General features: G+C 43.4%; 1 long non-coding RNA gene across 1 annotated transcript; it reads left to right on the top strand.

The window, feature by feature from the left end:
- Positions 1-219: 219 nt before the first annotated feature.
- LOC148145160 (uncharacterized) lies at positions 220-25,872 on the top strand. The gene is made up of 3 exons (XR_015750960.1): positions 220-271; positions 12,593-12,769; positions 25,356-25,872. It is a non-coding gene; the product is annotated as an uncharacterized LOC148145160 (long non-coding RNA).
- The last annotated feature ends 475 nt before the right edge of the window (positions 25,873-26,347 follow it).

Here is a 26,347-nt window from a genome sequence, read left to right as displayed (position 1 = left end):
AAGGTAAATTAATCAGTTAAAAGCTAACGTTGTGTATAGGCGGAGCACACGCTGAGCAGAATCGGACACAGGACAGCTGAGTAAGAGAGGTAATATATTTGAGTGGTTGCTATACCCGAAACAGTGTCTCCCACCCATCCTCCTCCTCTAATCAAAAATGAAAGCTCTGAGCAAATATTTGAATAAGGTTTCAAGGTTGCAGGAGTGTACTGGCAGGCAGGAAGGTGGTTTGAAGTATGTCTACTTCAACGCCAGGAGGATCTGGTATAAGGTGGGTGAACTTGCAACATGGGTTGGTATCTGAGACTTTGATGTTGTGGACATTTCGGAGACATGGATAGAGCAGGGACAGGAATGGTTGCTGCAGGCTCGGGGATTTAGATATTTCAGTAAGAACAGGGAAGGTGATAAAAACGGAGCAGGCATTCTTAGACAAGGACAGTATTACTGTGGCAGAAAGGACATGTGATGAGGACTTGTTTACTGAGGTAATATGGGCTGAGGTTAGAAACAGGAACTGAGAGGTCACTCTGTTGGGAGTTTTCTATAGGCCTCCGAAAAGTTCCAGAGATGTAGAGGAAAGGATTGCACAGATTATTCTGGATAGGAGCAAAAGTAAAAGGATAGTTGTTATGGGGGCTTTTAACTTTCCAAATTTTGACTGGAAATGCTATAGTTTTAGTACTTTAGTACAGTATGTAGACAGGCTAGCAAGAGTTGAAGCCACATTGGATTTGGTACTGGGTTCTGAACCAGGCCAGGTGTTAGATTTGGAGGTAGGTAAGCACTTTGATGATAGTGACCACAATTTGATTATGTTTACTTTAGCAATGGAAAGGAATAGGTAGATACCACAGGGCAAGAGTTATAGCTGGGGGAAAGGCAAATCTGAGGCGATTAGGCATAGGATGGGGAAGGAAACTGCAGGGGATGGGCACAACTGAAATGTGGAGCTTGTTCAAAGAACAGCTACTGCGTGTCTTGATAAGTATGTACCTGTCAGGCAGGGAGGAAGTGGATGAGCGAGGGAACTGTGGTTTACTAAAGAAGTTGAATCTCTTGTCAAGGGGAATAAAGAGGCTTATGTAAAGATGAGGCGTGGAGGCTCAGTTAGGGCACTTGTGAGTTACAAGTTAGCCAGGAAAGGCCTAAAGAGAGCCAGGAGGGGACATGAGAGGACCTTGACAGGTAGGATCAAGGAAAACCCTAAAGCTTTTTATAGGTATGTCAGGAATAAAAGAATGACTAGAGTAAGATTAGGGCCAGTCATGTATAGTAGTGGGAAGTTGTGCATGGAGTCTGAAGAGATAGAAGAGACATTAATGAATATTTTTCATCAGTATTCACACAGGAAAAAGACAATGTTGTCAAGGAGAATACTGAGATCCAGGCTATTAGACTAGATGGGATTGAGGTTCATAAGGAGTAGGTGTTAGCAATTCTGGAAAGTATGATAATAGTTAAGTCCCCTGGGCTGGATTTATCCGATGATTCCCTGGGAAGCAAGGGAGGAGATTGCAGAGCCTTTGGCTTTGATCTTTATGTCATCATTGTCTACAGGAATAGTGTCATAAGACCGAAGGATAGCAAATGTTGTCCCCTTGTTCAAGAAGGGAAATAGAGATAATACTGGTAATTACAGACCAGTGAGCCTTACACCAGTTGTGGGTAAAGCGTTGGAAAGGATTATAAGATTAGAAGGATGGGTTGGTAAAGTCAGTGGAGTTGTGGATAGTGCTGAAGTATGTTGCAAGTTACAGAGGGACATAGATAAGCTATAGAGCTGGGCTGAGAGGTGGCAAATGGAGTTTAATGCAGAAAGGTGTAAGGTGATTCACTTTGGAAGGAGTAACAGGAATAACAGAGTACTGGGCTAATGGTAAGAGTTTTGGTAGGATGGATGAGTAGACAGACCTTGGTGTTCATGTACATAGATTCCTGAAAGTTGCCACCCAGACTAATAGGATTGTTAAGAAGGTGTATGGTGTGTTAGCTTTTATTGGTAGAGAGATTGAGTTTCGGAGCCATGAGGTCATGTTGCAGCTGTGCAAAGCTCTGGTGTGGCCGCACTTGGAGTATTGCGTACAATTCTGGTCGCCGCATTATAGGAAGGACATGGGAGCATCGAAAGAGTGCAGAGGAGATTTACCAGGATCTTGTCTGATATGGAGGGAAGGTCTTATGAGGAAAGGCTGAGGAATTTGAGGCTGTTTTCATTAGAGAGAAAAAAGGTTAAGAGGTGACTTAATAGAGACATACAACATAATCAGAGGATTAGATAGGATGGACAGTGAGAGCCATTTTCCTCGGATGGTGATGGCTAGCACCAGGGGACATAACTTTAAATTGGGAGATGATAGATATAGGACAGATGTCAGAGGTAGGTTATTTACTCTGAAAGCAGTAAGGGTGTGGAATGCCCTGCCTGCAACAGTAGTAGACTCACCAACTTTAAAGGCATTTAAATGGTCATTGGATAAACATATGGATGAAAATAGAATGGTGTAGGTTGGATGGGCTTCAGATTGGTTTCACAGGTCAGCGCAACATTGAGGGCAGAAGGGCCTGTACTGCACTGTAATGTTCTATCATTGTGTTTACTTGTTGAGTTCATTGGTGAAGAACTTTTATAACATTCCAGAACTGTGCAGCCAAATCCAGTTGGTGAGCAGCAGCTCAGTGAGAAATCATTCCATCACCTCTCCCAAAAATCTCTCCATGCATGTTCCATTGGACAAATACTTTTTCTATAGTGCAACCATCTGTTCTATCGCCTGTTCTGTTGTGCCAACTGGTGTAATGAGAGCAGAGGTTCTGTCTTCAAGAGCAATTTTGACCCATTCTTGACTGGGGCAGAGGTTGTATTGTATGGAAAGTGTACACTTAATAGATCCATTCCACTGGACTGGTTCTGATCACCTGAGAGTGACAAACGTCAATTTTTATATAGTGTTATCACAAAACTGTTACATTGCAGGAGGCCATTCTTCCCATCATGCCTGCGCTGGTTCTATTACCTAGTACCAATCTCCTTTGATTTCTCCATATCCCTGGCCCCATTTCTATCCAAGTTATTTTTTATTGGCTCTCAATTTATTTTAACAGTATTTTTCATACCTGCCAGAAGATAAGTGGCTGCAGGGAGATGGGTTAAAGCTGGTGGAATAGACAGTGACTGGCATGGGCTGAATGCTCTCCTTCAGCACGGTGGCTCAGTGGTTAGCACTGCTGCCTCAAAGTGCGGGGACCCAGGTTCGATTCCAGCCTCGGGTAATTGTCTGTGTGGAGTTGCACATTCTCCTTTTGTCTGCGAGGGTTTCCTCCCGCAATCTAAAGATGTACAGATTGGGGTAGATTGGCCATAGTGTTCAGGGATGTGTAGGTTAGGTGCATTGGTCAGGGGATAAATATAGGATAATAGTGTAGGGGAATGGGTCTGGGTGGGTTGTTCTTTGTTGGTTCAAAGGGGCTGTTTCCACACTGTAGGGATTCTATGATTGCGTGCCTCGATGGCTCTGTGATGCACCATGATGCACCATGGGTGTGTGTCAAGTTTGCCAGAGCAGCTGAACAAGTCAAACTGAAGAGGGGTATAAAAGCGGACAGAGACCCCACTGAACTTTCTGATTCCTAACTCCACTCTGGCAACACCGATTATGGTGAAAGGAAAACTGACTCCAGGATGGACCACGACTGTCCTGCAGTGTGTGTGCATCTGTGTTAGTGGCTGCTGTGTGTGTGGATCTGTGTTAGTGGCTGCAGTGTGTGTGGATCTGTGTTGGTGGCTGCAGTGTGTGTGGATCTGTGTTAGTGGCTGCAGTGTGTGTGGATCTGTGTTGGTGGCTGCTGTGTGTGTGGATCTGTGTTAGTGGCTGCAGTGTGTGTGGATCTGTGTTGGTGGCTGCTGTGTGTGAGGATCTGTGTTAGTGGCTGCTGTGTGTGTGGATCTGTGTTGGTGGCTGCTGTGTATGTGGATCTGTGTTGGTGGCTGCTGTGTGTGTGGATCTGTGCTGGTGGCTGCTGTGTGTGTGGATCTGTGCTGGTGGCTGCTGTGTGTGTAGATCTGTGTTAGTGGCTGCAGTGTGTGTGGATCTGTGTTGGTGGCTGCTGTGTGTGTGGATCTGTGTTGGTGGCTGCTGTGTGTGTGGATCTGTGCTGGTGGCTGCTGTGTGTGTGGATCTGTGTTGGTGGCTGCTGTGTGTGTGGATCTGTGCTGGTGGCTGCAGTAGTACTATAGGTGTGTTATATCTCCTGAAGATTCATCACAAGGTTGAATTTATGAGGCACAACAAGTTGGATAGAATCATTTGCTTTGTGACTTCTGCTTCATGTAGATACATTGAAGGAACTAAAGCTATTTAATAAAGAGCAGCATCAAATAAAATGGCATGCAGATGGATTTGACTTTGTATATGTTAACATCCCCAACAAGTTCTACTACATTTCATAGAAACATAGGAAATAATAGCGGGAGTAGGCTGCTTGGCACCAGCATTCAGTAAGATTTGTACCTCAGCCACACCTTACTAGACTGTCCCCATATTCTTCAGTATTCAAAAATCAATCAATTCCTGACATGTCTTTATGCAGTAGAATCATAGTGTCATAGAGATGTACAGCATGGAACAGACCCTTTGGTCCAACCCGTCCATGCCGACCAGATATCCCAACCCAATCTAGTCCCACCTGCCAGCACCCGGCCCATATCCCTCCAAACCCTTCCTATTCATATACCCATCCAAATGCCTCTTAAATGTTGCAATTGTACCAGCCTCCACCACATCCTCTGGCAGCTCATTCCATTCCACCCTCTGTGTGAAAAAGTTGTCCCGTAGGTCTCTTTTATATCTTTCCCCTCTCACCCTAAACCTATGCCTTCTAGTTCTGGACTCCCTGACCCCAGGGAAAAGACTTTGTCTATTTACCCTATCCATGACCATCATAATTTTGTAAACCTCTACCCCTCAGTCACCCCTCAGCCTCCGACGCTCAGGGAAAACAACCCCAGCCTATTCAGCCTCTCCCTGTAGCTCAAATCCTCCAACCCTGGCAACATCCTTGTCAATCTTTTCTGAACCCTTTCAAGTTTCACATCATCTTTCCGATAGGAAGGAGACCAGAATTGCATGTAATATTCCAACAGTGGCCTAACCAATGACCTGTACAGCCGCAACATGACCTCCCAACTCCTGTACTCAATACTCTGACCAATAAAGGAAAACTCACCAAACACCTTCTTCACTATCCTATCTACCTGCGACTCCACTTTCAAGGAACTATGAACCTGCACTCCAAGGTCTCTTTGTTCAGCAACACTCCCTTGGACCTTACCATGAAGTGTATAAGTCCTGCTAAGATTTGCTTTCCCAAAATGCGGCACCTCGCATTTATCTGAATTAAACTCCATCTGCCACTTCTCAGCCCATTGGCTCATCTGGTCAAGATCCTGTTGTAATCTGAGGAAACCCTCTTCGTTGTCCACTACACCTCCAATTTTGGTGTCATCTGCAAACTTACTAACTGTACCTCTTATGCTCACATCCAAATCCAAATGTAAATGACAAAAAGTAGAGGACCCAGCACCGACCCTTGTAGCACTCCACTGGTCACAAGTCTCCAGTCTGAAAAACAACCCTCAACCAGCACCCTCTGTCTTCTACCTTTGAGCCAGTTCTGTATCCAAATGGCTAGTTCTCCCTGTATTCCGTGAGATCTAACCTTCCTAATCAGTCTCCCATGGGAAACCTTGTTGAATGCCTTACTGAATGTCCATATAGATCACATCTACTGCTCTACCCTCATCAATCCTCTTTGTTACTTCTTTGAAAAACTCAATCAAGGTTGTGAGACATGATTTGCCATGCACAAAACCATATTGACTATCCCTAATCAGTCCTTGCCTTTCCAAATACATGTACATCCTGTCCCTCAGGCTTCCCTCCAACAACTTGCCCACCACTGACGTCAGGCTCACTGGTCTATAGTTCCCTGGCTTGTCCTTATCACTCTTCTTAAACGGTGGCACCATGTTAGCCAACCTCCAGTCTTCCTGCACCTCACCTGTGACTATCGATGATACAAATATCTCAGTAAGAGGCCCAGCAATCACTTCCCTAGCTTCCCCCAGAGTTCTAGGGTACACCTGATCAGGTCCTGGGGATTTATCTGTTTTTATGCGTTTCAAGACATCCAGCAATTCCTCCTCTGTAATATGGACATTTTGCAAGATATCACCATCTATTTCCCTACAGTCAGTAACTGAACATTTTCTGGGAGAACAAATTCCAAAAGGCTCACAATCTTAAACAAATCTCTCCTCTTCTTAATCCTCAATGGTTGATCCCCTATTCTGTATTTCGAGACTGTTGTTATGACTGAAGTTGGAAATAACTGTTTCCTTTTCCAAACTCACTCCTCCACGGTCACAACACATTTTGTGTTTACTGGGTCAGTGATGTGATGAATTATATAGCTGTCAGACTAATAAGTTCAGTATTAAGAAAAGGTCAGCTGGGGTTCTTTCATTAATAACAAATAACTGGTCCATAACCAAAGCAAACTTACAGGAACAAATATGCAAACATTATTGACTAGCTGGTTGGATGATGCAAATACACTGGAGGATGCCCCTGGGCTGTGAATGGTTCCCATTTTCGGACCATTTTCAAGTTGATTTGTACGCAAGTCAGAACACAATTCAGGACATTATAAAATAGCCACCTGTAAGTGTAGGAAATTATCATTTGTCAGATCTTTAAAATTACACTGCTGGATGAGATTGTGTTCATAAATACAAAAGTTTGTAATTCAGATATTTGTAAATTTGGAACATCCTGTAATATCCTATTAAGAAAAAAATCTAACATTTACATAGCGGATACTGAGGAGAAAAAAGAGCCTCTACAGTGAGTTAATTTTAAATGACTTTGATCATGTAAGAGTTAAACACATATAAGGATAGGATAACTCAGATTCCAAAATTATTCTGCACGCAGAACATTGACATGGAAGTTTCATTCTGGCAAAATCTGCAGAGAGATGCCAACAGCATGGGTTAAATTCCCACACCAGCTAAGGTCACAATTGAGGTCTCTCCATCTCAAGCTCACTCCTAGCCTGAGGCGTGGTGACCCTCAGGTTAAATCACCACTAGTTGTCTCTCTCTCTCTCTAATGAGAGAGCAGCCCTATGGTCCTCTCAGACTATAGTAACTTTATCTTTACCTTAGTCTAACACATCTTGCCGGAAGCTTTGCTAAAATCCATGTAGACTATATTGAACATGCTGCCTCATAAATTCCCCTACCCCCAAAAAAATCACTTTAATCTGACAACCTTCCCTTCACAAAACCTCATTGATTGTCTCTGGACTATCTGTTTTTCTAAAGAACAATTTATATCGTCTCTCAGAATTATTCTAATAACATGCATACCCTCAAGGTTAGGCTGACTGAACTAGAAATGCTTGATGTATTCCTTCCGCACCTTTTAATCAAGGGTACAATGTTAGCTGACACTGGGTTTTCTGTCACCAAGCCTGTAGACAGATAGAATTGGAACATGATGACCTGTTATCTTTCCCCTTGCTTCTCCCAGCAGCCTAGCTTACATTTCTCCTGAGTTTGGTGATTTATCAACTTTCAAAAATTCTAAACATCCTGCTATATCTTCCTTCATTATTGTTTATTTCATCCACTATTTCACATTCCTCCTCTTCAACCTTCATATCTATTTTGTTTTCACTTTGCGAAAACTAGACAGAAGTATTCAGTAAGAGTGATAGTGCCTTCTCGTGCCTTTACACACAAGCCATCATTTTGGTGTCTGGAGGCTGAACCTTCTGTTTATTGGGTTATTGATTCATTGGCTTCTTGGGGGGTTTTCACCAAGAGGCCTAGCAAGGTGTGCACAGATGGGATTTCCTCTTCCTCCATGACACCAACCAAACCAGCCTCGTTTGAGGTTGCCACCCAAGACAGTGCAGCTTCAGTTGTCAGTAGGAAGAAGGTCAATATCCTTTTCTCCTCAGCAAAGATAAGTGCCACCACTTTCTCTCTGATACCTCACATTCACTCTATCTTTGCCACTGCATCCACCTCCCACCAAGGCTCATGCCTCACCACTCTCACTAATGCCAGCAACATTTTTCCTCACTCACTCTCACCCACACCGACCCCTGACATTAATAACCCTGCATGCCCTCTCTGCTGCCCACCCACTAACTCGGGTCACTTCCTCACCTGCATCTGTGAAGAGAGATCAGAGTTGACGTTTCAGGTCCGGTGACCCTTCATCAGAACCTGAAACATAAACTTCTCATTTCTCTTCACAGATGCTGCCGAACCTGCTGGGCTTTTCCAGCAACTTCTGTTTCCGTTTCTAATTTACAGCATCTGCAGTTCTTTTCATTTTTTTTTTATGAAGTATTTCTGCTGAGGGATTCACCCAAACCTGAGACGGTCAACAGCAAATCGTAGCTAATGATTGAGAAAAGGCAGTGATTGCTCTGGATGACACGGTAGCTCAGTGGCTAGCACTACTACTTCACAGCACCAGGGATCCATGTTCAATTCCACCCTTGGGTGACTGTTTGTGTGGAGTTTGCATGTTCTCCCTATGTCAGTGTCGGTTTCCTCCCAGAATCCAAAGATGAGCAGATTGGGTAGATTGGCCGTGCTAAATTGCAGGTAGTGTCCAGGGATGTGTAGGTTGGATAGATTAGGCACGGGAAATGCAGTGTGATAGGGTGGGACCATGTTCAAATGCTCAGTGTGGACTTGATGTGCCTCCTGAACTGTAGGGCCTCTGTGATTTTGATGAAGTAAGCAAACTGGTATTCTCAAAAGTAAATCACTTGTGACACATGCAGTGGTTATGTATGCATGCTTGCTACCATGACTGACATTATGCTATCCTTCTATTACACAACCACGCTAACCTGCTCTGTACTTGTCTCCATACAAATTGAGAAGATTTGCATCCCATTCCTCTCTCCTGGAATCAAACACAGGGATGGGGTGTGGGTTACCTGTAACTGCCCTTGGGAAGCTGGGTTCTTGGACCACTGCAATCTATTCTCCTTGTCTATAGTCCCATCCCACAGTTAACTACCAAAACCAACTATCCAGCCTTGTGGATGAGGAATAGTCACTGACATTCCATGGGATCTGGTAAGGCTTTCATTATTTATAAACTGAACCTCAGTCTGAGCTATTCCTTTCGGGAAAAGAAGGTGAAAATTTTGGAAAAGAATAAGATTTTGGATTAAAATATTTTACCTGATCTCCAATATTCGAATGCAGATCAAACCTTGACATAATTGAAATATCTTCCCCTGGAATAAATATTTGGTCACATGCTGTTCTTTCTCCATTTTAAATTAGTCTCCCAAACCACTTCTCTCTTCACTGTCTTCATGAAGGACACCATAAGATATTGAAATAAGTCTGGGGATGATCTCATGAATTTCCTCATTCAATGCTAGACTAGCAGTCTCAGAAGGTTTAGTGTAAAAAGTAGAGCACTAGGGTGTGCTGTGCTAAAGAGCAATGTTTGGACAGAGTCAAGGGAACTTTGATCTACATCTGACCATCACTGAAGTGATATTTCATGCAACTATTTGGTATCCTGAAACAGAACATGTTCCATTTTGCAGTACAGACATTAACAATATTAACACTGAAAAAGTTTTTTTCTAAAGAATTCACATTCTGATGTGGCATTTCATTTTTACGTATATTTACAATCTGAAAAAAAACTCTGTATTTTCAACACTTGATTGAGAAATGTAGAAGAAGGGAAAGTTTGGCATTGAATGACGATACCCAGCTGTACTTTGTTTATCCACACTGCATTCTATTCATACTGAGACACTGCGGAGGAAGTTAAGCTAAACTATCCTTGGGATGAAAATGACATGCCCATGATGTAACAGCTACTACTAGATCTGATGTGAAGGGTACATTTTTCTTATTGGAATGATGATTGATTGGAAGGATATCAAAAAGGTTTTTAGAAAGTGGAGGATGCCAAATGTCCTGTGAAGACATTGAGTTCAATGTATGTCCAAGTTTGTGTTCAATGTGTGTTCATGATAGGAATCAATACTTCTCTAGAGTTGGCTTTAAGAGATGCTGACATTTAGGTAAATACATATTCACAATAGTATAACCTCTCATCTCTGTTAAAGACTGGCTAGTGATCGTATGCTGGAAATCAAGATTAAAATGAATACTTCAAGGATATGGTGTTACAAATGGTCACATGGTTACTGTCGCCAAATGGTTGTACCATTGGACTGGCAACCCAGACAGGGCCATTAAATGTCCACCTTGGAATGACTCCAGAGAGGCTGGTACCGCGTCACCAACTCACCCTGTATTTACGTGTGAAGAGTTCTTGACACTGATCCAGCTCCCTCAGAGCCAACTCTCAGGGTGAACAGAACTTCTGACCCTCCTGCTTATATCTGTCAGCCAGGGCTCCCCGATTGGACCTGATTAACAGCCCCAATCAGGGAACTCATATCCTATGAGATCTACCTGCTGACCTTGTTACAAGCATTACATTCCTCTCTCTCTGAGCACGAGGACATGGGCTGGTTCTTTTTCTTTTGTTTTCTTTCCTGAGGCGTTTTAGTACCGGCTCAGGTTCCTCTGACTCTGCCTCGGATACATGTGCCATGTAACGCACAGTAGCTTGCCTCTTGCCCCCAGAGCACCTTGGAAGAAATTCATTCTCTGCTTCAGGTAGCAAAGGTGGTGACATCCACCATATCAAAGTATCTTCAAAGCTTGACTGGGAGGAGGTATCCATAGGCTCCAGACCAGTCAGAAAGGCTGTTGAGGAGCCGGGCACATTTTGCTCCCCCACCATTTTTGGGGTTTATGGCTTTCATATGATCCATGTGCTTGTTCAGGACTGTTGCACCTATGTCACCTTATATGCCACTGGACCTGAACTCATGTTGACCATGTCTTTTACCCATGCAGGACCATTCCCTTGGTTCCTACACCAAACTTGGTCCCCTGATGTAAACTGTCTCTCTTGCTTAATGGAGTCTTGTGTCCAACATTGGCACTCCTGATACTGTTTCACCCTGGGAAGATCAAATGTAACCTGGTGGGGAGTCTTCTCCCCCATTAGCAACTCTGCTGGAGGTATCCCTGTAGTTGTGTGAGGGGTGATCCAATCGTCAAGTAGGAACCTGCTCAGTTTGGAATCGAGTGAAGCTATTGGCTGTTTCCCAGTAATCTCTCAGCCCTCTTGGCCCACAAGCCTCATTCTTGATGAAGATTTTATGCCCGAAATATCAATTCTCCTGCTCCTTGGATACTGCCTGACCAGCTGTGCTTTTCCAGCACCCCACTCTTCAACTCTGACCTCCAGCATCTGCAGTCCTCAGTTTCTCCCAGACATAATGTCTTGCCAACATCTTCATTTTGAAAACCCTTCGATGACCCAGCTGGAGTTCAGCCAGCATCAGGTCGCAACCCTTTGCTTGTGACAAACAGTTTTGCTCCCCGTAGTAATGCACCGACCTCTCTAACTGACCTCATCACAATCACTCCACACCTATCTTTTCTAAGTTGAAAATGTGTTGCTGGAAAAGCGCAGCAGGTCAGGCAGCATCCAGGGAACAGGAGAATCGACGTTTCGGGCATAAGCCCTTCTTCAGGAATGAGGAAAGTTTGTCCAGCAGGCTAAGATAAAAGGTAGGGAGGAGGGACTTGGGGGAGGGGCGTCGGAAATGTAATAGGTGGGAAGAGGTCAAGGTGAGGGTGATAGGTCAGACTGGGGTGGGGGCGGAGAGGTCGGGAAGAAGATTGCAGGTTAGGAAGGCAGTGCTGAATTCGATGGAATATCTTTTCTAAGTGTCTGCTGAGAGATAATGTTTGGTCAGGACATCAGATGAAGTTGTCCGTGAAATGAATTATGCATTTAAAATTTAAAAGAACTGGAATAAATTTGGCTTGGAATTGTTTCCCTGTTCCTGATGTTGTAAATACTGCACACAATGCAGTCTCCTCTACATTGGTAAGATCAAATGCAGACAAGGTGACCACTTTGCAGAACATCTCCACTCAGTTCATTGGAATGATTCCGACCTTCTATTTGCTGCCATTTCAATAAACCACCTAATTTCCATGGTAGCGTGTGTCTTAGGCCTGTCCAACACACTCACACACACACACATATACACACACACACATATACACACACACATATATACACACACACATATACACACACACACATATACACACACACACACACACATATACACACACACACACATATACACACACACATACACACAATTTCAGTTGTATGTAGTTGACTTCGTTCTCAACAGAGTGGGCCCATCTTCCCCTTTTCACATCTTCAAATACATTTTTTTTTACATCTCTGTCTTCCTTCATCACTATTAGCAAGTCTTTGATTCTGGGCACCTGTACAATCTATTCCACTTGCTTCACCTCCTTCCAGTCTATCTGCAGCATGAGAAACACAATTTTCCAACCCCTTCTAGTTCTGGAGAAGAATCTCACATTGGACTTGAAATGCTAACTCTGTTTTTCCTCTCTCCACAGATTCTGCCAGACCAGATGGGTTTCAGTTTTTTGTGTCAGATTTCCAGCATTGGCAGTATTTTGCTTTTACCTGAAATTTTAGCCCCTTCCTGACCATCTGCCTTCCAAAATTCAACTTTACGGCATGTGAAGGAATTTTGATGACCAATCAAATAATAGTTCCAGACCATGTTGAAGGTGAGAGGAGAAAGGTTTAAGAAAGACATGAGGGCCAGTATTTTTACATAGCAAGTGGTTCGTGTGTGGAATGAACTTCCAGAGGAAGTGATGAATATGGGTCCCATTACAACATTTAAAAGGCATGTGAATAAGTACATGAATAAGAAATGTTTGGAGGGATATGGGCCAAGCACAGACAGCCGGGACTAGTTTGATTTGGGATTATGGTTGGCATGGACTGGTTGGACCGAAGGGCCTGTTTCTGTGCTGTATGACTCTATGACTTTATGATAGAGCACCACAAAATGAACAATGTTCCATTTTGACATGTACTTGCCCTAAGCAAGATGGTGATTTATTGGGTGAGATGATGACATCTGAGCAGAGTTGAACTCCATGCCATGATGTTGTATTGATCTTATAGACATTGAATTGGAACTTTACTACAACATTAACTTGCATTTATAGAGCATCTCTAATGTAACAAATCAGCTCAAGCTGTTTCACAGGAATATGATCAAACAATATTTAATGATGAGCTGCGTAAAGAGACAGGTAAGCAATAGCTGATCAAAGAGCTAGGTGTCAAGGAGAAGCTGGTCGTGGTCAAGTGGTGGAAGAGGTCAAAGGAGGAATTCAAGACTTTAAGGCCCAGACAACTGAAAGCAAATAGTGGAGCAAAGGAAATGAGCAGTGAAATAGAGACTAGACTTGGAGGAATGTAGAGATCAGAATACTGTCTTTGGACATTGAGCATATCAATACAGAGAGCCTTATCGTCTGCCACTGAGGGACTATTACATTACCCTACAGGGACTTCCTATGGCCCAGGGTCAGGTTTCATCATCTTGCTCACTCCTCTCAAGTTCCAACGACTTGGAGAGCTCTTCACGACAGTGGGTGCCCTATGGGTTTAATCCTTCTCTTATGATTCATTCATGCTATGACTCTGACTAGAAGCAGCCTGACTGTTAACAGAGCTGTTTTGCAGGGGCTTTTAAAGACAGCAAAGTCCAAAGATGCAATGGAAACTCTAGCCCAACAATACGAGTGTTTTTTTTTGTATGATGACTTTTGACCTCATTAGCATGAGTGTGTTAGTTCTGGGAACTGAAACAAGTTCCACTTCACAGCAAAGAATGCAAGGTCATTGAGATGGTTTCACCAGGTCTGATTTCAAGACACTCGTTGGTTCATGTGCACTACAGCCATATAGGGGCAGTTCAATCTATCATGTCCATTCAGGTCCACAAGGATCTGACTACACTAGTATCATTTTTTCAGCTCTTGGCCCATAGTCCTCGAGACCATGGCAATGCAAGTGAATTTCTAAATTCTACTTAAATGTTCCACCATCTCTGAATCAGCGAGTCTTTCAGACTGGATGAAAATGACTCTACTCTTCACCTTTTTGAAATCTCTGCCCTCTGGTTATTAACCCCTCCACTAATTGAGAAAGTATCTTCCTATTCCTGCTGATACACTTCTATCAGTTTGCCCTCTCGACCTTTGCTGTTCCAAGAAAAAGCAACCTCAGACTGTCCAATCTTTCCTTTTCGCTCAGACTCTCCAGCCTGGGTAGCATCCTGGTAAATCTCCTCTAACCCTCACATCATTGTGCAATCACATTATTGCAGTATAGTGGTGACCAGCACTACGTGCAGTTCTCCAGTTGTGATCTAACCAGCATTTTACACAGTTCCAGCATAACCTCCCAACTTTTGTACCCCACGTAGCAGCCAGTAAGGACTAGTATCCCATATACCTTCTCATCCACCTTATCTACCTACTGTACAACCTTTAGGGGTCTGTGAATATATGTACCAAGGTCCCTCAAATCTTCAATATTTTCAGATTCCCTACCTTTTATTGTGTAATTCTTTGCCTCGTTACTGCTTTCGATGTACATTATTCCAGGTTGAATTCCATTTGTCACTGCTCTGCCCACCTGTCCAGTCTATCGATATTCTCCTGCAGTATATATCAATCTGCCTCACTATTTATCTGAACTATTTTTTTTGTGATCTATGAATTTCTTGACCATACCCCACCCCTACATTTAACTTCAAATCATTAATGTACACCACAAACAGTAACGACCTGAGGACTGTACACCATTGAACCCCACTGCAAGTAGATTTCCAGTCACAGAAACATCACTAGGCAAACATCCTCTGTTTCATGCCTCTTAGCCCAATTTTGGTTCCAATGTGCCAATATAAAGTGCCCTGTGTTCCATGGGCTCTCAATTTCTAGAGCAGACTGCCATGAGGAACCTTATCAAAGACCTTTGTAATGTTCATGTAGGCCACATCAAATGCATAATGCTCACCAATACTTTGGTTACCTCCAAACACATGATCAAATTTATCAAACATTAATTTTCCTTCGAATATCCATGTTATCCCTCACTAATCCATGCCTTTCCAAGTGCAGGTATATTCTGTTCCTCAGAAGTCTTTCTAATAACTTCCCAACCATAGATGTCAAACTCCTTTTTTTTAAATAATGGGATAATGTTAGCAATCCTCCAGTCCTCTGGCACCTCACATGTGACTAGAGAGGGAGTCATGGATGTCGTAGTGTCATAAAGTCCTATAGCGTGGAGACAGGCCCTTTGGCTCAAACCAGTCCATACTGACCAAAATGCCTGTCCACGCTAACCCCATTTCCCTGCACTTGGCCCATATCCTTCTAATCCTTTCCTATCCATGTATTTGTCCTAATGCCTTTTAAATGTTGTTAATGTACCCGCCTCAACCACTTCTGCTGGCAGCTCATTCCACTGGTGTACCACCCTCTGTGTAAAAAAAGGTTGCCCCTCAGGTTCCCTTTTATTCTTTCCCCTCTAACCTTAAACTGATATCCTCTAATCCTTGATTCCCCAACCCTGGGAAAAAGACTGAGCGCATTCATCGTATCCATGCCTCTCATTATCTTATACACCTCTTTAAGATCCCCCCCCTCAGTCTCGTACGCTCTAAAGAAAAATGTCCTAGTTTGTCCAACCTCTCCTTATAACTCAGACCCTTGAGTCCAGGAAACATTCTTGTAAATTTCTTCTGCATTCTTTCCAGTTTAATAACTTCCTTCTCAAAGCAAGTTGCCCAAAACAGAACACAATACTTTTTGCAGCCTCACCTGTATAACTGCAACATAATTTCCCAACTTCTTGACTCAATGCCCTGACTGATGAAGGAAGATATGCTGAAAGCTTTCGTCACTACACTGTCTACCTGTGACTCCACTTTCAAAGAATTGTGCACCTGAACTCCAAGGTCCCTCTGTTCTGCTACACTCCTTAAGGCCCTACCATTCACCATGAAACTCCTATCTTGATCTGACTTTATAAAATGCAAGACCTTACACTTATCTATATTAAACTCCATTTGCCATTTCTTGGTCCACTTTCCCAGCTGATCAAGGTCCTGCTGAATTTCTGATAACCTTCCTCACTGTCCACGATACTACCTATTTTAGTGTCATCTGCAAATTTACTAATCAGGCCGAATACATTGTCATCTAAATTATTGATATTGATAACAAACAGTAATGAGTCCAGCACTGACCCCTGAGGCACTCCACTAGTCAGAGGCATTCAGTCTGACAAGCATCCTTCCGCTAGTACCCTCTGCTTCCTAACATTAAGCCAATTTTGTATCCAATTTGCCAGCTCATGGATTCCATGAGATCTAATCTTCCAGACAGCCTACCATGTGGAACCTTGTCAAAGGCCTAAGTGAAATCCACGTGGACCATGTCTACTGCCCTGCCCTAGTCAACCATCCTGGTCACTTCATCAAAGAACTCTAATAAATTGGTGAGGCATGATCTCCCACTCACAAAGTCATGCTGACCACTCCTAATCAAACCCTGTCTTTCCAAATGTATGTATATTTTATCTTTCAGAATCTTCTCAAGTAACTTACCTACCACAGATGTTAGGCTTAGTGGTCTATAATTCCCAGTCCTTCTTGAGTAATGTCACAACATTCACTACCCTCCAGTCTTCTGAGACCTCACCTGTGGCTAATGATGATGCAAAAATATCAGCCAGGGCCCCCACAATTTCTTCTCTAGCTTCTTGCAGTGTTCTTGGATATATCTGGTCAGGACTTTGGTTCAGCCAAGGCTACCCCTTTCGCCTATTCGCCCTCCTGATTTCCTTTTTCAGTCAACCCCTGCATTCCCTGTATACCTATAAGGATTCCCTTGACCCTAGCTGCCTGTACCTGAACTATGTCTCTTTCTTTTTTCTGGTCATAGAATCATAGAGTCATAGAGATGAACAGCATGGAAACAGACCCTTCGGTCCAACCCATCCATGCCGACCAGATATCCCAACCCAATCTAGTCCCACCTGCCAGCACCCGGCCCATATCCCTCCAAACCCTTCCTATTCATATACCCATCCAAATGCCTCTTAAATGTTGCAATTGTACCAGCCTCCACCACTTCCTCTGGCAGCTCATTCCATACACGTACCGCCCTCTGTGTGAAAAAATTGTCCCTTAGGTCTCTTTTATATCTTTCCCCTCTCACCATAAATCTATGCCCTCTAGTTCTGGATGCCCTGACCCCAGGGAAAAGACTTTGTCTATTTATCCCATCCATGCCCCTCATGATTTTAGAAACCTCTACAAGGTCACCCCTCAGCCTCCGACGCTCCTGGGAAAACTGCCCCAGCCTGTCCATATTCTGGATTAGTGGTGCTGGAAGAGCACGGCAGTTCAGGCAGCACCCAAGGAGCTTCGAAATCGACGTTTCGGGCAAAAGCCATTCCTCAGCCTGAACTGCTGTGCTCTTCCAGCACCACTAATCCAGAATCTGGTTTCCAGAATCTGCAGTCATTGTTTTTACCTCAGCCTCTCCCTATAGCTCAAATCCTCCAACCCTGGCAACATCCTTGTAAATCTTTTCTGAAACCTTTCAAGTTTCACAACATCTTTCCGATAGGAAGGAGACCAGAATTGCATGCAATATTCCAACAGTGGCCTAACCAATGTCCTGTACAGCCGCAACATGACCTCCCAACTCCTGTACTCAATACTCTGACCAATAAACGAAAGCATACCAAATACCTTCTTCACTCTCCTATCTACCTGCGACTCCACTTTCAAGGAGCTATGAACATGCACTCCAAGGTCTCTTTGTTCAGCAACACTCCCTAGGACCTTACCATTAAATGTATAAGTCCTGCTAAGATTTGCTTTCCCAAAATGCAGCACCTCGCATTTATCTGAATTAAACTCCATCTGCCACTTCTCAGCCCATTGGCCCATCTGGTCCAGATCCTGTTGTAATCTGAGGTAACTCTCTTCGCTGTCCACTATACCTCCAATTTTGGTGTCATCTGCAAACTTACTAACTGTATTTCTTACGCTCGCTCCAAATCATTTACATAAATGACAAAAAGTAGAGGTCCCAGCACCGATCCTTGTGGTACTCCATTGGTCACAGACTTCCAAGCTGAAAAACAACCCTCCACCACCACCCTCTGTCTTCTACCTTTGAGCCAGTTCTGTATCCAAACGGCTAGTACTCCCTGTATTCCGTGCAATATCTCTTGCCATCCAGGGTTCCCTATTCTTGCCAACCTTGCCCGTCACCCTCACAAGATCATATAGACCTTGAACTTTAGCTATCTCATTTTTAAAGGCCTCCCACTTGCCGGAGGTCCCTTTCCCTGCAAACAAACTACTCCAATCAACCCCTGCGAGCTCCCATCTAATTCCATCAAAATTCACCTTGCTCCAATTTGGAACTTGTCCCTCAGTTTAATTATTTTAAAATGAATAGAACTATGATCACTGGTCCCAAAGTGCTTCCCCACAGTCACTTCAGTCCCTTGTCCTGCCATATTCCCAAGAGTAGGTCGAGTTTTGCCCCTTCCCAAGTAGGACCCTCGATACACTGCTTGAGGAAACGTTTCTGAACGCACTTAACAAATTCAACCCCATCTTAGCCCTTTATGCTCTGGCAGTTCCAGTCTACGTTAGGAACATTAAAATCCCTGTCTGTGACAACCCTGTTGCTCCTGCAAGTCTCCCCTGTCTCCCTGCATATTTGTACCTCTAATTCTTGTTGACTACTTGGAGGCCTTTAGTACAAGCCCGATAATGTCACCATCCCCATCTTATTTCTTAGCTGCACCCACAAAGCCCAACTGGACAATCCTTCAGTTACTTCATCTGATTACTGCTGTGATACTTGTCTGAACCAAAAATGAAACTCCCTCCTTTAACAACCTCTGTCCCACCTAAAACACCTGTTCCCTGGCACATTAAGCTGCCATTCCTGTCCCTCCCTCAGCCATGTTTCTGTAATGGCTAGAATATCCCAGTCCCACGTACCTATCCGTGTCTGAGTTCATCGGCCTTACCTGTCAGCCCTCTTGCATTGAAGCAGATGCAGTTTAATCCAACAGGCATTCCTTGTTCCCGGTCGTGTTCCAGCCTGACCTATTTCTTCAACTTACTATTTCTGATTACAGTCTATCCTTCCAGCCTTGCATTTGCCTCCCTGCTGCTGAGGATTCCACACCCCTGCCAATCTAGTTTAAACCCTCCCTTGCAGCACTAGCAAACCCAGCTGCCAAGATATTGGTCCCCCTCCAGTTCAGGTGCAACCTGTCCCTCTTGAACAGGTCACCTCTGCTCCAGAAAAGATCCCAATGATCTAACAATCTGAATCCCTGCCCCCACCACCAATCTTTTATCCATGCATTCACCAGCCATATCCTCCTGTTCTTACCCTCACTAGCATGTGGCACTGGAAGTAATCTGGAAAGTAATCCAGACAAGGTCCTGGTTTTTAACATTTTTCCTAGCTCTCTGTGATCACTCCTAAGAACCTCATCCCTGTTTCTACCAATGTCATTTGTGTCAACGTGTACAATGACTTCTGGCTGCTCACCCTCCCACTTTGAGAATGTTCTGCAGCCGCTCAGAGATATCCTAGACCCTGGCACCTGGATGGCAACACACCATCCTCAATTCCCGTTTCCAGTCACAGAATCTCCTATCTGTCCCCTAACTATTGAGTCTTCTACCACAAAGGCTTTGTTGACCTTTACCCTTTCCCACTGTGCCCCAGAGCCAGTCATAGTGCCACCAACTTTGCAGGAACTCTGGCAAGTGCTTAGATAGTTACTCTATTGCAATGTGAGGTGAAGGTGTTTGCTCACAATAATTGTTCGGTGAGTTTACTTTTGCTATTTCAGAGGTTTGTGTTTCTGAATCCTACATTGTGCCCAGCATTATTCAAACCAGCATAACGGCCACTTGCTGCCATATTATCTCGAACCTTAGGTGAGGTGCATGGGGACCAGCAGCATCCTCCTCACAAACTCGATGATACAAAAAGGAAAGTAAGGATGAGAAGAGGGATGCCACGGTGGCTCAGTGGTTAGCACTGCTGCTTCAGGGCACCAGGGACCTGGGTTCAATTCCAGCCTCGGGCGACTGTCTGTGTGGAATCTGTACGTTCTCCTTATGTCTGCGTGGGTTTCCTCCCACAATCCAAAAATGAGCAGGTTAGGTGAATTGGCAATGATAAATTGCCCAAAGTGTTCAGGGATGTGTAAATTAGGTGTGTTAGTCAGGGGAAATGTCGAGCAATAAGGTAGGGGAATGGGTCTGGATGGGTTACTCTGTTTGGAGGGTCGGTGTGGACTTGTTGGGCCAAATGGCCTGTTTCCACACTGTAGGGTTTCTATGATTCTGTGAATACAGCTTGCAGGAGGTGATTCCCACAATACAGGCTGTTTAAAGCAGAGGACCATTTTCCTCAAACTGTCTGAATGCCAGTGTCTCAGGAAGTAGAGGATCTTGTATCAGGCTGTGACAGGGAATTTGCAAGGTTCTCAAAGGCTTGTTGCCAAATGACCCTGGCAGATTTTTTTTAACAACTATCGACCTCAATGTCATTGCTATAAAAAAACAAGAGTGCTGGAAAAACTCAACAGCTCTGGGAGCATCTGTGGAGAGAGAAGCAGAAGTAGTGTTTTTGAGTTTGATATGCTTCAGGACTGAAGGGAGTTTGAGAAAGAGGAGACATAAGTGGAATAAATAATAAGGATGCCCTCAGCAAAAGACAAAGTCAGTGCTAATGTAGACACAGAAGGTAGAGATGCAAAGCAGGTAGCTGGGAATGGTGAAAGTAGGTTGGCTTTGCTGAGAGAATTCATATACATTTTGCCACCACTGATGGTTTGAGGCTGTTGCTGCCGTGTCAATGCTGTAAAGCATTATTGTCTGTTTGACTCCAGTAAACCGTCAGGTTTTGGATAATGTTGGACCAAATCTTTATACAGTTTTATAAGCACATTAAAATACATATTACAAATATGAATCACCTCACCACAGTTCCAGTCAGTTTCTTTTTGAAAGTTATTTAATATATAAAACCATCACAGGATCGCCTTTTTCACAAATTTAAGAAGCAATTAACATGCACTACCCACTATGGACAATGTGACAACACCAAAAATAATGAAAAGTGACAAGCGATGCAGGGAATTAAATTACATTTGAATTGGAAATAATACACTGCAGTCCCTGCAATGTCCACCTCTCCAGTTCTTTTTAATTTTTAACTTTTATTTATAAAACCAACAATTACCAAACACTGCCCATTGGGGTACTGCATTAAAAGGGTAGGGAGAGAGGAATGAGTTTAAATTGACATAGGGCTGGAGGGGTAAATAATACAATCAACCCCCCTGCTGCCCATCTCTCTTGAGAAGCATTGAGGGAACTGGTGATATTTCCTAATTAATCTGTTCAGGGATATATGACATAGCTCTAGAACAGGTGAGACTTGAACACAGGCATCCTGATCCAGAGGCAGGGACATTCCTATGGGTACCATAGTGCCCTATATTGGTTTGGAACCTACTGAGGGATGGTACTATGCACCTCTAGAGCAGGTGGGGTCTGAACATCTTCTGGTCGAATGAACAGTGCAACCTTCAGGCTCTGGAGCCCAGGAGCTCAGGGCACACATGCTCCATCTCATTTTCCCTTTTTCTTTCTCCTTTCCCTTTTCCTTTTTTCACTTACCTTCTTGTGAAGAGCTCAGATGGCACCAGTGGCAGCGAGGTGCCCAGCGCTTCGGAAGGCAGTCTGTTTTCCCAGCAGTGGCTGCGGCACATTTGGCCCCAATGTCTGGTGCAGGAGCCGGCAGCATCAGCAGAGGCTACTTCGGCGTGGTGAGGAGGGGGTGGTGGGGCCAATTCGGCGCCCGGCAGCTTCAACAGTAGCTTCATTGCCGAGATCAGCAGAGTCATGGCAGCACCAACACTGATGGAGGCAAGATAGTGCAGAAGAATTGTGACACAGTTCCAGCTGCAGTGGCTTGCTGAAGGGACTCGAAGTGGGCCAACTGCTTTGTGTTGGTGTTGGACTCAGTGTCAGGGGAAAGAGCCTATATTCAGGCCCATGGCTAAGGCACTTAAGAACACGCAACTGAATACTTTTTTCCACCATCCAAATCATCTGAGTTTTTTTAATGTATTTATTAACCAGCAGTCGTAAATCACCCGAGTTCTTCAATTCATTAATTTAGATGCAAAGCCTGTTGAGAGGAACGCAAAGCTTCAAAGGTGAGGATGAGATAGGGATGGGGGGGGAGGCGTTATGAACCAGACCAAACCCCCTCAAAACATATCAAGGAGATGGCCTGGACTGTAACTTTTATCTTATTTAATATAAGGTGGAGCGTTCCAGATGTGATTTGATTACTCAAGGCTTTAAGCAAATCACAATTTATTTTTCCATTGCAAATCTTCTCAAGAACTCTTCCACTATTGTTAAAATACAAACAAAAAAAAAGAATTGGCACAACTTTAATTCTATTTAAATACCTAACAAAACAATATATATTTTAATTTCTACTCATTAACTGTTCCAATAAAGCACCATCCCATAATCACATCCATGGTAAAGGTAAATTAAGCAAAACAGATACCCTCACTTGTTATCTCCTCTAATCCAGGAGAAAAGAAAACTAACAGAATGAATCGAGCAGCAGAGAGAGAACTCAAATCTTTGCAGTAGCAGAGAGAGAGCTGCATTTAGTAGCTTCAACTTCCAAACCCCCAACTTCAGCAACTGAAAGCAAAACCAAAAACCCTGGGACCAAAAGAGAAAATGCTGGAAAATCTCAGTTAGACTCACAGATGCTGCCAGACCTGCTGAGATTTTCCAGCATTTTCTCTTTTGGTTTCAGATTCCAGCATCTGCAGTAATTTGCTTTTACCCAAAAACCCTGGGGCTGCGTGAGCCTGACTCCATCCATTCATGCTTCTTTTGTTTAATTTTAAAAAGGCCCAAACCTATTTACTCTATTTTCCATGGAGCAGACACCTCAGGACCAGGTTTACAATATCAAGAGAACCAGGATAGACAAATCCATCTTAAATGTACATAGTGTCACAGGGGCTAAGTCAAAATGCAGTTAGAAGACAGCACTCCACTCCTTGTGGTGCCCACCTCTCTTCAAAGACATTGATACTGTCAGTGGATGGTGTGTGCTCCCTCTTCGAGGTCACCCAGCCAAGAACATAGCCCAGGGGAGGTGCAGCTACTTAACAGATATGAGCGCCTCCACTGCCTAGACTTGCAGTTCCTTTCTATTTTTCATTATTTTTTATAAGTTAATGCCCACCATCTGCATCCAATTAACACAATTTACAAATTAATGAACAACTAACTTTGACTCCACACGCAACATTTAAAGCAATTCTGGATTATCAAGAATCTTTGTTATTAATGTTATAGAACATAGGTTGACCCCCCTCCCCCCAACTCTGAGAAATAAAACTGAAACACCCAAAGGGGAGCATCCTGCCTTATAATCTGTAAAAAGAGGATGAGAAGTGGGGTAAGCTGTTTTCAGCAACTTCTAGTGGTTAAATAAAATAAATCCCTGCCACTCACTTTAAAATCAACAAGTAACAATTTAATTATCTAACTCTAATAGTGAACAAATTAACTAAACTATTAACAAACCCAATAAATCCATGAGGTGCATGGATAGGGTAAATAGACAAGGTATTTTTCCTGGGGTGGGGGAGTCCAGAACTAGAGGGCAAAGGTTTAGGATGAGAGGGATATGGGCCAAGTGCTGGAAATTTGGACTAGATTAGGTTAGGATATCTGATCGGCATGGATGAGTTGGACCGAAGGGTCTGTTTCTGTGCTGTACAGCTCTATGACTCTAAATCCCTTCTAACTACTAACTATTCTGGAATAAATCAAGATTCAAATGGTATGCTATTCCAATAAATAAAAGTCCCACTCATATAACAAAAAATAGAATTTAATCTCTTGAAATTACAGCCAGGTTACATCTTCTGGAATGTTCTACACCTCCTCCCATTAAGTCATCTACCATTCCATCTTTTCCTCTGATTCTTCTGTCAGAAATGCCTCCTTCTTTGTTGTTCTTTTGTCAGGAATTTAGATGGTGCTTTCTCTAATACACAGATGACTGTGAAAGCCAATTTCAAGAGAGAGAGAGAGAGAGCTGAGGCTGTTAGCTCTGACGAGTGGCAGTTAGCTCTGGGGCTCTGTCCAACTGCTCCCTTCTTTCATACTCATGATGAGATAGCGATTTCTTACATTATGATTGGTCCCTATGTTGTTAAAAGCATCACATTTGAATTTTACAGGATTTTGTCAGCTAAGGATCTGACTTAAATTGATTGGCAACCATTTAAAATCCTGATGAAAGGCTTTTGCCCAAAACATCAACTCTCCTGCTCCTCAGATGCTGCATGACCTGCTGTGCTTTTACAGCGTCACACTTTTTGACTCTAAATTTAAAACCTGTTGTCTTGATAAAAATGCTGCTTAGCCTTTTGATGAAAAATGTTTCAGTTCAGGTGCTTTCTGTGCACCTGCAAACTTGAAATCTGCTGTTCACAGACATCCGTTTTTACATCTAAGCACAGAAAAAATACAATCTTTTAAAGGGACCACACAATGCTTTCCACATTTTGCAATTTTACACCGCAACACGAGCAAGGACTTCTATGTGTGGAACACATACACTGCTCCCATGTGGAGCTGACGTCATCAAGAATCCCAGGCAGCTGCGATATACTTTCATCCTGTCCCAGAGCACCAGCCTTGACTGGGTCACACTTCAAAGCAGACTAACAGGCTGGCAGCTTGGAGACAAAGGACACCAGATTAAAATATGGCTAATGGCACCCATATGTAACCCAATCGATGAGACCCAGCAGAGACACATATATCAACAAGAAGAGTAATTTAGTAATCCAAAGGTGTGTTGAAAATAACAGTTTAGGTCCCTAGATCAGGTGATCCCTACAATATACACTAGCCTGAGCATTCTGCATGTGGTCTGCTGCACTCTGCACAACATTGCAGAGCAATGAGGGTTTCAATCATCAGAAGGAGCACACTGCTGCTTCAGACTCTCTCATAATATTGTAAGTCAGATTTTATCAGTATACCATTAATACATAAGATTTTGTACGTAGGTATCTTTGTATCTAGCTTTATAAGGATGTAATACTAATCTTTTACTTTTATTTCTTCATTTTCCTAATTTATTCTTAAAATTTTGTACCTAGGTATCACAGGGAGAACTAACCATTTGGATACAGAACTGGCTCAAAAGTAGAACACAGAGGGTGGTGTTGGAGGGTTGTTTTTCAGACTGGAGGCCTGTGACCAGTGGAGTGCCACAAGGATCTGTGCTGGGTCCACTACTTTTCGTCATTTATATAAATGATTTGGATGTGTGCATTGGAGGTATAGTCAGTAAGTTTGCAGATGATACCAAAATTGGAGGTGTAGTGGACAGCAAAGAAGTTTACCTCAGAATACAACAGGATCTTGATCAGATGGGCCAATGGGCTGAAGAATGGCAGATGGAGTTTAATTCAGATAAATGCAAGGTCCTGCATTTTGGGAAAACAAATCTTAGCAGGACTTATACACTTCATGGTAAGGTCCTAGGGAGTGTTGCTGAACAAAGAGACCTTGGAATGCAGGTTCATAGTTCCTTGAAAGTAGATGCAGGTAGATAGGATAGTGAGGAAGGCGTTTGGTATGCTTTCCTTTATTGGTCAGAGTATTGAGTACAGGAGTTGGGAGGTCATGTTGCGGCTGTACAGGACATTGGTTAGGCCACTTTTGGAATATTGTGTGCAATTCTGATCTCCTTCCTATTGGAAGGATGTTGTGAAACTTGAAAGGGTTCAGAAAATATTTACAAGGATGTTACCAGGCTTGGAGGATTTGAGCCAAAGGGAGAGGCTGAATAGGCTGGGGTTGTTTTCCCTGGAGTGTCGGAGGCTGAGGGGTGACCTTATAGAGGTTTATAAAATCATGAGGGGCATGAACAGGATAAATAGACAAAGTCTTTTCCCTGGGGTTGGGGAGTCCAGAACTGGAGGGCATAGGTTTATGGTGAGAGGGGAAAGATATAAAAGAGACCTAAGGGGCAACTTTTTCACTCAGAGGATGGTGTGTGTATGGAATGAGCTGCCAGAGGAAGTGGTGGAGACTGGTACAATTACAGCATTTAAAAGGCATCTGGATGGGCATATGAATGGGAAGG

Source organism: Chiloscyllium plagiosum, unplaced genomic scaffold (assembly GCF_037043375.1).
Source record: "Chiloscyllium plagiosum isolate Xiang-an unplaced genomic scaffold, Cpla_swu_hap1 HiC_scaffold_26, whole genome shotgun sequence".
Lineage (NCBI taxonomy): Eukaryota > Metazoa > Chordata > Chondrichthyes > Orectolobiformes > Hemiscylliidae > Chiloscyllium > Chiloscyllium plagiosum.
Note: the sequence above shows the minus strand (reverse complement) of the source record. Positions and strands in the feature narration are given on the sequence as shown.